At 35.1% G+C, this 15,450-nt stretch overlaps 1 long non-coding RNA gene across 2 annotated transcripts in view; it reads left to right on the forward strand.

The window, feature by feature from the left end:
- Nucleotides 1-15,018, forward strand: part of LOC109680823 (uncharacterized) — a 46,194-nt gene extending 31,176 nt beyond the window's left edge. For both annotated transcript variants that reach the window (XR_012442133.1, XR_012442134.1), the window contains exon 4: nt 1,155-15,018. This is a non-coding gene — a long non-coding RNA (uncharacterized lncRNA). The remainder of the gene's footprint in view (nt 1-1,154) is intronic.
- Nucleotides 15,019-15,450: the final 432 nt, after the last annotated feature.

The following is a 15,450-nucleotide window of genomic DNA, read 5'->3' on the forward strand; positions in this document are numbered from 1 at the left end:
TATATGTATTATTACCTGAATTGGTTCATCTCCTCTATTTTTCTTTCTATCTTAGTACCCTTATTGTGGTCACTAAAACACGTTTAAGAATTCTATATTCATTTGTATAGGAAGTACATCAACCATATTTACCTTCTATTACCCTTCGCCTGTCATGTGTGACCTTCCCTTAATGTGACCTGTTTTTTATACTACTCTATTACTTTAGAAAAATAAATCTTTATTGTGAATAGGTTGCCACCATTGCCTATTTCTTTTATTTTAAAAATATATTTTCAGGCTGGGCATGGTTGTATAAGCCTGTAATCCCAGCACCAAGAGGCTACAACAGGAATATGAGTTCAAAACTACCCTCATGAGAACCTATCAAAAATAAAAATTGTAATATTGAAAAATTATTATTTAAAACAATAACTAGAAATGAATGTTAGTGTTCATTCATCTGCTATTATGTCTGTAAAAAACTTGAAGAATAATACTTTCTACAGCATATTATGAAACATATATTTTTGAGCCAGAATTCTTGACTGTGGATTCTGGGTCTGCCACCAACCAGCCGTCTGAGTATGGGCAAGTTCCTTGGCCCTCTTGGCCTATTTCCTGTGCTTATAAAATACCTAATGTGTTTTCTACCTCATACTGTTTTTGTGAGTATTAAAATGAATTTTACACATGTACAGTGTTTAAAATAACATATAATAATTGTACAATGGTTCCTGGGAAAGCTTAACTCCTACCAGTTTTTCAAAAGGGATTACCTCATGTATGGACTGAAGTAATATTTTCCAAATGTGTTTTGTAACCCATAAAAGATGGCTTATATTGAAAATGAAAAATTTTAAATCCTTATGTGTATCTATCAAATAATGCATGCACTATCATGTTTTTCCTTTTGCTTTAAGTGTCAGAAAGTTGGATCTGAATTTGTTCTTTGTTATGGTATTAGTAGTAGGTTAACTTTGTCCCTTATGTTACGATTTCTGTATGTAGTTGAATCACCATTTAGAAAACTATAGCATTTGGAATAGACTGCAAACCTTCTGAATAGGAGGAAGAAATTATAAATGCAGATATTTAATATAATATATTGTTTTAGATATTCTTTATATTTTATTTATTTAATAGTTACCTAAAACTATTTTATTTTTTTTTAGGTCTACTAAGAAAACTTCTAATGTAGAAAACAAGGTAATGGTAAAAGAATAGTCAAAAATGGTATTCATTTTAAAAATAGAGTATAAAAGTCAAAGTGATACCTTATAAAAATAAACAGAAACACAGTGAAAATGGTAAATTGAAAAATTTGACTATTTTATTATGTAAAGACATTTTCTTTGAAAAGAAAAAGTGATTAAGTGATAGTCACTATTGGAAAAGTTAATCATTTACCAAAATCAGTTCTTTTCAGAAGTTCCTGTGTTTAAACCTTTATAAAAAGATTAATAATTATCACTTTTGTACAGATTTAGTATTTGGCATATATATTTGGGAGACATTTGCAAATAGTTTTATTTATTATCAAAACCAAGTAATTTCTATGGAAGATCTTTACAACATAACTGAGCCATCAGAAACATCCTCAGAGGTTAGTGAAGTAACAGACTGTTGGGAGACTTTCCTGCCAATTGAGCAACTTGGCATGGAGTGAAGATAGGACCATTGCATAAATATAAGGCCTTTTGATGCATATTGTAATAACATGCACATTGCAAGGAAGTGAGGCAGGGAAGAGTAGAGCAAAGTATGGCTCACAGATGGGGAAGGAAGCAGAAACAGGCAAACCAAAGCCTGAGTAAAGCCATCATGAAGGAAAAGGAAATCCATGTTAGGAGTATATGGGGGCAAAGGAGGCAACCATAAGACTCAGGAGGGGTGATACAAGAGAGAGATTGTGATACTAGAAACACACTTGTCCTATAAAACAAGTTATAAAGGATACAGGAATCTGAAATAGCTTGTGAGTGCATCTAGTTGAAGCTATCACAGAATGAATTGGAAATGGTTATATATAAGCTCTTCAAGATGCCAAGGGAGGGTTCACCGTAAGTATTTGCAAAATGTTGTGAAACAAAACTAGGAGGGAAAGAAATAAAGTATAGACCTGGAAAAAAATCAGTTAGAAATTTAATGGTCTCTACACTGAAGAGACCACCCAGAGTGGGAGAAAATATTTGCCAGCTATACATCAGACAAGGGACTGACAATCAGCATATACAGGGAACTTAAGAAACTAAACTCTCCTAAAAGCAATGAACCAATTAAGAAATGGGCAACTGAACTAAACAGAGCCTTCTCAAAAGAAGAAATTCAAATGGCCAAAAATCACATGAAAAAATGCTCACCATCTCTGACCATAAAGGAAATGCAAATCAAAACCACACTAAGATTCCACCTCACCCCTGTTAGAATAGCCATCATCAAAACACCACCAACAACATGTGTTGGCGGGGATGTAGGGGAAAAGGAACCCTCTTACACTGCTGGTGGGAATGCAAGCTAGTGCAACCATTGTGGAAAAAATTTGGAGGCTTCTTAAAAATCTAAATATAGACCTGCCATATGATCCAGCAACCCCACTCCTGGGGATATACCCAAAGGAATGCAACACAGGTTACTCCAGAGGCACCCACACACCCATGTTTATTGCAGCACTATTCACAATAGCCAAGTTATGGAAGCAACCAAGATGCCCCACTGTTGATGAATGGGTCAAGAAAATGTGGTACGTGTTGTACACAATGGAATTTTACTCAGCCATGAGGAAGAATGAAATCTTATCATTTGCAAGTAAATAGATGGAACTGGAGAACATCATTCTGAGCGAGGTTAGCCAGGCTCAGATGACCAAGAATCATATGTTCCCCTCAAATGCAGACTTTAGCTCTAGGGCAAATGCAGCAATGTGGTTGGACTTGGATCACATGACAAGGGGAGAGCACATATGGGAGATATAGGAATAGGTAGAAAACCCAAAACATGAAAGTGTTTGATGTCCCCACTCCAGAAGAACTAATACAGAAACCTTAAAGTGACAGGTTAACATGAGAAGGTGGTCAGTAACCAATGTAAAGATCAGTTAGAGATGAGTCAACGTGGGTTGTAACACATGTGTACATGAAAGCAATGCTAGGCATATTTCTGTATAGCTATCCTTAACTCAACTAGCAAAATACTTTGTCTTCCTTATTATGCTTATGTCTTTTCTTCAACAAAATTAGTGATAAGGGCAGAACAGGATCTGCCTGGAAGTGAGGAGGAGAGGATGGGGAGGGGGTAGGGGAGAGAAATGACCCAAACAATGTATGCACATGTGAACAAATGAATAATAAAAAAAAAAGAAATTTTGGGAAAGGGGAATACACTCATTGAAACAGCAGTTTGCAGAATATTTCCTCAGTTCAGTACATATTCAACCTCATGGGACATCTACAGGATGTGGGGCATTTCATGGACAGTATGTGCAAAAAAATGCTTGATTGTCAGAATCTCCATTGTGGTTGTGTGTGTGTGTGAATGATAAAGAACGAGCAAGGATGCAAAAGAGCATATGTTAGCTTTCTGTTGCTATGATGAAATACCTGAGAAAATCTACTTAAAGGAGGAAATATTTACTTTCCTCACAGTTTCAGCAGCTTCAATGCATGGTAGCTTGTTTCCATTGCTTTGCGGTCTGTAGTAAGGCAGCACATTACAGCAGGGAGCACATGGTGAAGCAAAGTTGCTCACTACATGGTAGCCAGGAAGCAAAGAGAACAAGCAGCAGCAACTAAGATTCCCATATCCCCTTCAAGGGCACATCCCAATGACCCAACTTCCTTCCTCTAGGCTCCACCTCCTAAAGGTTTCACTGCTGTCCAATGGCAGTCTGGCAATACGTGAACCTTTGGAGATTAGCTCACAACCAGCTTTACTGACCCTTCCTTAGCTTCCCACCTTATCTGTTCATGGAAATAATAATGGCCACTAATGAGTTATGGGAAGATGGTGGATGTTTTAGGGAAAGTGCCTTTACCTACTTACCCTTTGTAAGTACAATTTCTCAAGGAACACATGAACACTTCCCAGGTCACTTCTGATTCCTGTTAGCAGAGACTGTACTTGGAAACCCCCCACACCCCTCGCCCATGAGTTCTTTTCCTCTCTTCTGGAAACTGTCACTACATGTGGCTTCAGTTGCTTGGAATCAGATGGCCACAGTGATGTTTCATTTGCAGATTTGACAAAAGAAAAATGTTCCAAAATGACTTAATACCTTTACTCTCCATGGTCTTCCTTCTAAGTGCTTCCTCCTAATTCAATAAAAACTTGTCTGTGTTAACAAATATGTCTGTTGCAGCCTAGGAGTTTGTTTGGCCTGGTGCACATCCATCATCTGATAACTGGGATGCTTCTGTCTGCTCTCCCTGCCATGGTGAGTGGACAGGACACTGTGGCTGACTGTGGGAAGGGCTCATTTCCAGTCGTTGATACTCCATCCCCACAGAAAAATAGGAGCCTTGATTAAATAAAACACTGCAGAATTAGATTTCCCAACATAAACAGGGCCAGAAACACCTGTGCACAGTTGCCTAGGGCACTTGGAGGGGGTGACCTTAAGTAGAAAATTAAGATGAATTCCATATTCCCAAAGTGGCCTTGCCATCAAAAATGAAGAGGCAGCCTTACATAAAGAAATCACCAGACATGTCTTTTTTATTTACTCGTCTACAATTTTTCAAAATTTGTAAAATATTTCAAACACCAAAGTCATAGATATTAATATTTTGTCAAATTTGCATCAGGTCCCTTGGTCTGTCTAAAAAAATACAATGCTATTTTAAGTAACATTTAAAAACCCACCTCCAAACATTTTCCCCTCTTTCCCCAGAGATAGCTACTATCTAAAAATCAATAGGCATGTGTTACTTTAGGTATCCATCAGCTATATACTATTACATGCTTTAAAACTTATATAAGTGTGGAACTGGAGATCATCAATCGAGCAAAGTAAGCTAAGCTAAAAGGCTAAATATACCATGTTTCTCTCATAAGCAAAATCTATGCCTAAAATAATGATTATGATGATGATGGGACTTGAGTGTAAAAGAGAGACTGTGTGTAGCAGAATCAGCAGGAGGGTGAAGAAGATTAAAGTATATCTATACATTGTATATTCTATATGCATGTTTATGCATATATGAAGATAGCATAATGAAAGCTACCAAATAATGTTTGAATGGGGATGAATATAATAAAGGGGTGAACCTGTTCAAAGTACAATGTATGCATCTATGGAATTATCAAAATGAAACCCCCATGTACTGTTAATATATGCTAATAAAAACATGGTTCATTTTTTATTGAAGAAAATCCTGAAAAAACTTACATAAATGGTATCTATATCCTTTTGTCTTCTGTTATTTTTAACATCAATGACATGTTTTTTGAGAGATTTTTTTTTTCTTTTGCCACAAATGGCTACAGAGCATCTAAAATAGAATAGCAGTGTTTTAGTTACTGTGCAGGTGGCATTGGGGAAAAAAAGACAAAATATGAAACCCTAATGGGGACAGAAAATAAAAAAGAAAAACATGTTCAATAATTAGAAGACATAGCGTATAGGAAAAAATACACTGTGGTAGTAGTTAAGTGCTACGGAGCACACTGAAAGAAGAAACAAAGATATATGTGTATGTGCTGGAAAGTAGAGTTGGCCCTTTACACAGCATTCCAGTGCACTGCTACATGGTATTGTCCCTGGTAAGATGGTGACTCTCACACAGAGGGCTATCTATGTAATTCCTCATTAATCCTCTGAGAATTGCTGAGTCATCCCTATGCATATCTTTATTTTATTATTTTATTTTATGTGTGGTACTGGGGTTTGAACTCAGGGCCTACACCTTTAGTCAGTCCATCAGCCCTTTTTTGTGATGGGTTTTCTCGAGATAGGGTCTCTAGAACTATTTCCCCCCAGGTTGACACTGAACCAAGATCCTCCTGATCTCTGCCTCCTGAATAGCTAGGATTACAGAAATGAGCCACTGGCACCTGTGCTTTATGTGTATCTTTAATCCCACCTTCACTCAGCAGAGGACTGAGATGCCCATTTCCCCACATACTTGCCAGTTCTTATCATACTTCCAAATTTTGCCTTTCTGGAGTGCATAAATGTAACTTGTTGCTGTTTTAAGTTTTAATTTCCTGATTATTGGTATTGCTGAACATCTTTTGAGCTACTGAGATTTCCTTTCTGGAATTGTCTGTTCATTTTTTATCATGGGGTTGTTTGTCTTAATTTTACTCAAAATCATAATTGCCTTCTATAATGTGGGTCAGTCCTTTTTTACTTATAGGGGTTACAGAGATAGTCTCCCTCTTTGTGACTTACCTATTTACTTTCTCTGTGGTATCATGGTGATCCAGTATTAACAATGCAATCAAAATGATCAAGTGTCTCCTTTGTTATTCTATTTGGTTTCTTTTTGTTTGTTTTTATTAGTATACATTAATAAAACGTGTTTCATTCTGACTTTGTCATACATGTATTTTATGTACTTTGATCATATTCACCTATTTTATTTAAGAATTGCCTTCATACTTCATAAAGATGGTCTGCTAAGATTTCTTCTAAAAGTTTTATAACATTTGATGCAAATGTGTACTGTATCCATAATTCAGTATCTGTGAATGAAGATAGAAAACTCTTTTTTCTTTATGAATAGCCAATTGCCTCCACACTGTTTCTTGACCACCCATGTGTTTCCTGTTAGTATAATGAGACTTCTGTCACATGGCAAGTTTTCAGAATGAGCCTTTTCTAAATCAGTATTCTGTCCCATTGGCCTGTGTCTGCCCCTCACTTAGTTCTGCCATTTTGTACCATTAGGGCTTTCTGATAAATCTTGGTATCTGGTGTAACATCTTTGCCACACCCCTTATTAGTCTTCCATAATACTGCTTGGTATTTTGAGCCTTCTCTGTTCTACAATAATTTTAATAATTATTTATTCTTTAATAAATAATTTGGAAAATTCCCACTTGGGAATTGCATTACCTTTATAAATTAATTTGGTAGAACCCTTTACTTTGTAATAGTGAGCCATTTCATCATGAACATAGCTCTTCATTTATTGAAATCTTATTTTGTATCCTTTATAGAAAACTATAAGACTTATAAAAGACTGACTACATTTATTGTCATATTATATCCTATGGCTAGTTTTTGTTGCTATAGAAAGTGGAGTTTATAATTGCACTTATTAAAAATGGGATTGCTGATATATCAAAGAACTGTTATGTTTTATACTTTGGTCATATATCTAGCAACCTTGCTGATTCTTCCTCTTAGTTTATTTGCAGTTTATTCAGCTTATCTGATAGTTTATCAGCAGATAAACATTATCTTCAAATATGATTAGTTAGGATTTTTTTCTTTTCTGGTCATTGTATTTCTTTTTCTTATCTCACATGGAACTTCAAAATTAATATTAAATAGAAGTTGCAAATGTAAGTATCTTTGTCTTCATACTGACTTAAAGAGTAATGCTACCAATGTTTTATCAGTAAGTGTAACATTTACTGTAGGTTTTTGGTAGGTTACTAGATTAAGAAAATTCCCATGTATTTGTAGGTTACTAAGAAATTCGCTAGAGCAGGAGGTGTGGCTCAAGTAGTAGAGTGTTTGTGTAGTAAGCACAAAGCCCTGAGTTCAAACCACAACACCAGCAAAAAAAAATAATTTCATTAAGGTGGGCATGATGGCGTGGCACACTCCTGTCATCACAGCTACATGAGAAGAGGTATAAATAAGATACTGGTGTTCCAGACCAGTATGTTTTCCAAGAGGAAAACATGTGAGATCCTACCTGACAACAAAAGCAAAAAGGTCTGGGAGCATGGCCCAGACAGCACAGTGCCTGCCTAACAAGCTCAAAGCTGAGTTCAAACTCTAGTATTACAAAAAAAGGTTTGAAATACATAAACCTTATTTTCTACTGAAATGATTACAATATTTTCTCCTTTAGTCTGTCAGTGTGGTAGGTCCTACCTTCTACTCTAAGAAAAATCTCAAAATTTGGCAATAAGTATAAGTTGATCAAAATAATTGAATTATTTTGCCAATATTTTCTTTAGAAGTTTGTATTCATATTTGTAAGTGAGATTGGTCAATGACTTTATATCCTATTCTTCTCTGAATTGTGGAATTGAGGTTATAGTAACCTCATAAAATGAACTAGAGTGGCCTTTTCCTTTTATTACCCTCTACACCGGGAACAATTGAAATAAATTAGAAAATTTGTGTCCCTTAATGTGTTGGTAGAATTCGATGGGTTTTGTTCATGTAAAAGAATGGGAAGAAAGTAGACACTTCTACCTCAATTTATTTATAGGTTATACATGCAATCAGTTTTTTTTGTTGTTGTTAAGGTATAATTTTTCTAGGGTCTATGTACTCTCAATTGTCATATTTTTGTTCATAGGGTTTACTTAAGATTTAAATGTCTACCAAATGTTTATTGTTTCTTCTTTTTCTGGTTAAAGCTTTCTAGAGATTTCTTTATTCTATTAGTCTTTTCAAAAAACAAGATATTGGCTTCATTAATCTTTTCAATTCTATCTTTGTTTCCTATTTCCTGTTTCCATATTGACTATGTCCTTTCTTACATTTTCTTTCACTTCAATCTATTGTATTTCTTAGTAACTATATTTCTTCATTTTGATTATATCAACCAAAGTTACAGATTTATTTTTAAAAGTAAACTCCAGCCCACAAGTTTGGTTAATTAAAATTTCTAGATTTTATTACAATTATTTCTGTGGCCATTATTTAGCAGTCGATTTTAAAATTTACCAATGTCAATTTTTGTATTCTCATGATATTGATTATGATCATAATAAGCATATATTATGTAATTATTATACATGATAATATTATTATACTATTTAAATCCCTGTATAATTTTATTTTTTGCCGATTTCATCTACTAATGACTACAGAAAACATTTTTAAAACCCCTACCAAGATTGTAAATTTGTAAATGTTTCCTTATAATTCCCTTTTGAGTACATAATTTTAAGTTAAATTACCAGGCATTTAAAAGTTCAGAACTCCATGGCTGAGGATTGGTACCAGTGGGGGGGGATAAAAGGAAAGGAGGGTGAATATAGTGGAAATATTATGTGCTCATATCTGAAAATGGAGAAATGAGATCTTTTGAAACTTCTAAGAATCGGAGAGGGGGGAAAGAAGGGATGAACTTAACTTTGATTCATTGTAAGAACTTTTGTAAATGTCACAATGTACCTCCAGTACAATAATAATATAATAAAAAATTTTAAAAAGAGAAAAAATGTTAATAAAATTAAAATTAATAATTTTTATGCCTTGTGTTGGCTTTTCCTTTGATCATTTTATAACAAAACTATTCTTAGGAGTATTTTTCAGTGTATCTTTTCTGTTATTAATACAGCTTTAGCAGTTTAATTAACATTTTGCCTTTTGTGAACACTTCTATGCCATTATGTGCTAGCTATAATTCTTGTGAACAGTGTAGAACAGAACTTGTAAGAATCTAGTCTAAACCTCTGTGTTGTAACTGGTGGCACTATACATTAAAATTTATTACAAGTACTAAATTATTTGAATTTACTTTTACCACTCTCGTGTTTCATCACAATCATTTTCATTTGATAAAAATAAAACTGAGATAATTCATTGCCAGCACATTTGCACTATGAGAGGTATTAAAGGAACTTCATCAGGCAGAAGGAAAATGACACCAGATGGCAATTCAGATTTGCACAGGAACAAAGCAGGCTATCAAGGGTAAACTATAGAAGACTTTCCCTCCATGTTTTAAGTTTCTTTAATTGATAATTGATTAATGGAAAAACAATATATTGTGTAGTTTATAGAATATATGACAATAAAATCATAAGGAATGGGAAATGAAAGAGGAATGTTCAGTTGTAGCATTCCTAAGCTATATTACTATGTTACTTGAAGATACACAACGATATGTTGTGTACATTGTAAACCACAGACCGAGCACAAAAATGGCAGAGGAGCATACATAATAAACCAATAAATAACATAAAATACAATAATTAAAAATATTCAATCCAAAAACGGCATCTAAAGAGAAAAAGAGAATATAGAACAGATAGATAAGACAAAAAATAGATGACAAGATGGAATATTTAAATCCAATGACACAATTAAATAAAAAAATTCATATGATCTAAACACCAGTTAAAAGGCAGATATTTTCATACTGAAAAACAAGTGAGATAACTACAACCTCTTTACAAGAAACCTGTTTCATGTGTAAAGTCACAGGTAGGTTAAGTGTAAAAGGAAAGATATTCCATGCAAAGGTAACTTGGAATGGCTATATTATCATCGCACAGTAAATTTCAGAGAAAAAAATCTGTCAGATTATATGAGATAAAGAGGGACACTTTATAACAATAAAGAGATCTGTTTGTCATATGACTGCAACAAACTAAATGCAAATGGACCCATTAACAGAGCTTCAAAACACAGAAAGCAAAAACTAGTAGAAATGAAAGGAAAAATAGACAAATTCATAATTGCAGTTGGAGATTTAACACCTTTCTCAGTAATTGTTAAATAGAAATCAGTAATTATCCAAAGTACTCAACAACACTGTTTAACCAATTTAGAGAACAGTCCACCCAATACTGGGATGGAAAATTCTTTTAAAGGGCACAGAGATCATTCACAATGTCATTAATCCATAGTCACATTCTGGATCATCAAACAAGTCTTAATACATTCAGAAAGAAGGAAACCATATAGAGGGGTTTTGAATTGACCAAAGTGAAGTATACTGGGTATATTGGGAAACCACTTTGAACATTGATTTTGGAATTAAAAATGAAAGGACTGTAAAAATAGGTACAGTGTGTGGAAGGGTACTTACGGGAGGAGAGAGAATGAATAAAGGAGGTGAAGGTGAGGGAATATGGTTGGATGGGCTTCATATACATGGATGAAACAGAACAATGAAACCTCTTGCAAGTTCTTTAAGTGGAATGAGGAGGGGGAGTGAGGAGATGGTGGAAATTTTCTAATCAATGTACAATGTAAGGTTTTTGAGAATTGACACAGTGAATCTCCCCGTGTACAATGAATGTATCCTAATAAAAATGAAGAAAATTGAAGGATAGAATAATGAAAAGGAAAGTTTCTATTCAGCATTTTCAGGAAGTACCAATGGAACCAGTCTGACTGACGCAGAGGAATTGTGCTGTGGCCCAACAGGAATTAAGACTGGTGTGTTAGGTGTGAAAAACTGTGGCTTGCCTACAATGAAATTTAAGTCTGGCTTCAGTAATAAAAAATAGGAACCTTCTTCCTCAAAAAAAAAATAGTATTTTTCTTAAGACTCTACCTATGAGGGTGTCTAAATGAGTTTTAGGACATCTGGGATGTCTCTGTCATTTTATATAAGACGGTGTGACCTCCTGGCTAAGGTCTGGCTAAGGTCTTTACCATGTAAAGCTACACCCCCATAGGCAGGGTAAATTGCACATTAACTGACACCCCCCCCCCACCCCAGCCAGCTCCGAGAGGTCTGCTCCAGTGTCAGGGTTCCAGGCAGAATTAGTGCTAGTTGTCTTTTGAGGCTCTGCCTGGCAACAGCCAAAGCAGCCTTGAAGCCATGGATGGACCCAAAGCTGTCAGTTGGATGTATTTGGGACTGGTCCTAAAGGACTTTTGCAGGGTTATGACAATAGACCGCAAAAAGCTGAGATGCAAGCCCCATGATTTTCCATGGGAACTAGTGATACCTATAAATATTATTGAACTTTTTTTCTATTGTTTTTTTGGAGAACTCTTTAATTGGTTAGAAACGAACTTCATGTGAGAAGAAAACAACAGCTTGCTGTATAGCTTTCTAGACTAATTGAAGAAAAATGCGAACTACTTAAAAAAGTTAGCCTTGTTCAAAAGCAGCATGATGGCTTAATGTCATCTTTAAAGGATGCCAGCTCAATAAAAGCACAGACCTTGTAGGCAGCCTATGAAAAGCTGGAAATACCCAACTCTAAACTTGAAGTACTCCTTGGATCCAAGCTGATAGAAGAGAAATCTAAACATGCTAAACAACTTGAATGTGGATATGTCAAAAATGATAGTCCTTAGAAGATGAATAAAAATCTCTCAAAAGTAGCTACAGCCAAAACAACCTTAAGAATACTTCAAGTCAATGAAGAACATCTTAAGGACTCAACAACAGAGGCTTTGAATAAAAATTCCCAGATTCAGGAAAGCTGCAGACAGCTTTTACAAGAAGCTGAAATGTGGAAGGAACAAGTGAGTGAACTTAATAAACAGAAAATAACACTTGAAGACTCCATGACACATGCAGGACAAATTCTAAAAGATAGAGATCACATCAGATCTCTAACTGAAGGCATGCTAAAGAGGATAGTCTAGGCTGTTGTTCTTGGAGAACACATAATATATGATGGTAACATGGAAGTAGCAAGAAGTAGTGCTAACTTAGATAATCAAACCAAGGAGCTTTGAAGAAACTGATGTATGCTGTGAAGTTAAACTTGTCTTTAAAATCTTTGAAATGAGAAAGAGACCAAGTTTATACTCAGTTGTGTGAAGTCGAGAGAGCAAGCAAGGACCTGACAGAACATATTAAAAATATCAAGAGTGAACAAGTCATTTTATGGTCTGAAAATGCACTGCTTGAAATTGAGAATGAGAAGCTTTGGTAGAAAGTTAAAAATTACTGAACTGTATGAAGAAAATGGAATTAAATTCTATAGGAAATTAATGGTAGAGGATCATTCATTATCAGTGAAACAGAAGAAGCTTTCCAAAGTAGAAGAAAACATCAGCCACATGGCTGAAGAGCTGGAGACCTATAAAAAGGTAGCCAGAGAACTCGAAGAAAAATGGAGAGAACCAATCATTATTATCAAAGGAAGATTATTTCCTATGAGAGAAAAGCTCATTTTAATTGGTTGGTAGCCCAGGATGCTGAAAAACAACTCAAGTATCTTAGGCAAGTAAATGCCAGCAACAGACAAAAGTTAATTAAAATGGAGTTGGAATTTGAACTTTCAGAAAAAGACCCAAATGTGTTTGGTATTTCAAATGCAACATGTGTCAGGGAGCATTTTCCATATGGTCCCTCAACATTGGCTCACCCTTCATCTGAAAGGAAAGCTTTCCTCTCTCCAATTGTCTTGAAAGATCTGCTCAGACCTCCACCTTTGCTTCAACAGGGAGGAAAAACAGCCTCAAGAAACCTGGATGATCCTCTGGACTATCACATCCGCAAAGAAAGAGGAGAATCGAGCTGTGATAGGTTGACGATCCCTCATAGAGCACCACTGGAAACTGGGTCCCTATCTCCTCCATGCAAACAAGATGGGAGGATGATGATCCCTCCATTGGGCTAACCATGTACTGAACCAGCTCTTCCTCCAGGAGGCAAAACACAAATTTTCCTGATACATCTGTGCCTCTTGAAAGAAAAGTAGTGGGCCCTGGTTTTATTCCTCCTATCAGAGGTCCATTGTTTTCAGTGGACCCAAGGAGCCAGTTCCTGAGAAGAGAAACTTGTTTTCCTCCAACTCCTCCAGGAACCATGTCTGGAGCTCCACCACATGTTCCCAAAGGATGGAAGGAGCCATGTCATGATAGGAAGGCCTCCTTTTCCTCTGCCTCCTCCAGGAAACATGTCTGGAGCTCCTCAAGATAATATTCCACCAAGGGATGTGTTCCCAAAGGATCCAAGGAGCCATATCCTTACAGGAGGGCCTCCTGTTCATCTGCCTCCTCCAGGAAACGTGTCTGGAGTTCCGAAGATAATGTTCCATCAATGGAACATCCTTCCATCTGTTCCAACAGATCCAAGGAGCTACTTCATGAGAAGGGGGCCTCCTTTTCTTCTGCCTCTTCCAGGAATCTTGGATGTAGCTTCTTACGATTCTTTTTCATCAGAGAATGTGTTCCCAAAATGTCCAAGAAGCCAGTTTGTAAGGAAGAGCCTCCTTTTCCTCCATCTCCTCCAGGAAACATGTCTGGAGTATCTTGAGATTATTTTCCACCAAGGGACTTCCCTGGCTCACTGCATTCTGCACTCCCAAAGAGAAATGTATATTCACTGAGGGTTTTCCCTGATTATCTTCCCCCAAGAGCTGGACGTCCCCACCTGCTGTACCCACATTCTCAAAGTAAAAGTGAGTATTCTTCGGGTCTATTCCACCTTTAAATAATCTTGCTACTGAACCTCTAGAATTGAGAGGAGAAACGTGGCAATATTTTGATCTTGCTGCAAAGTACTTTTGCCTTTTCTCTCATTTTCAGATTAAATCACTGCTGTTGCTCATTATTCTTTACCTTAAATTGAGGCTTAATAGAATTATAATTCTCAGGATAGTATTGTATAGATTATTTAAATATGAATCTTATTTTACTTCCATTCTGTTTTATTTAGATAGTATATTTTACTTTCACTTAATTCTAGACAGTACAACTGTTTTGTTTTGATTATTTAATCCACTATTAAATAATAATTGGAGTTTTATGTATGTAATCTTGCAGTGGGGCTATTTTAAACTCCAAAGCCTGTGTCTTTATGCCAAAAAATGTATTTACTATAATTGTAGAACAATGTGAAAGTAACATCTCTTTTCAAAGTACTTTTCACTTCTTTTTAGTTTAACTACTGTTGTTTAGTCATTATACTTTATGTCAAATTGAAGCTTAATGGAATTATAATTCACAAGATAGTATTTTATAATATATGATTTAAAAATGAATTTATTTTATTTAGATAATATATTTTATTTTCATTTTATTCTAGCTAGTATAACTATTTTAATTTGATTATTTACTCTGCTATTACATAAACAATAATTGGAGTTTTATGTGTGTAATCTTGCATTGGCACTATATTAAACTCCAAAGCCTATGTCTTTATGCCAGTCAATTTGTTTATCATAATTGTAACCAACGTGAAAATAAAATCTCTTTTCAAACTACTTTTGATGTCTCTTTAATTTTCAGTTTAAGTTGCTGTTATTTAGTCATAATACTTTTCATCAAATTGAAGTTTAATAGAATTATTCTCAGGATAGATTTTATAAATAGGTGATTTCATGAATAATAACAAGATTTCATGAATCTTATTGTTTTATTTCCATTCTATTTTATTTAGATAGTATATTTATTTTCATTTTACTCTAGGTAGTATAACTTTTAATTTGATTATTTACTCTACTATTATATAAACAATTGGAGTTTTATGTACATAATCTTGTAGTGGAGTGCTTTTAAACTCTAGAGGCTGTCTTTATGCCAAAAAATGTATTTATTGTAATTGTAGACCAATGTGAAAGTAACTTATTCTTAATTAAATTTTAATTGATTTAAAAAATAAAAGTAAAGGGCACAAAGATCATTCATGATGATCA

Source organism: Castor canadensis, chromosome 15, assembly GCF_047511655.1.
Source record: "Castor canadensis chromosome 15, mCasCan1.hap1v2, whole genome shotgun sequence".
NCBI classification, from domain to species: domain Eukaryota; kingdom Metazoa; phylum Chordata; class Mammalia; order Rodentia; family Castoridae; genus Castor; species Castor canadensis.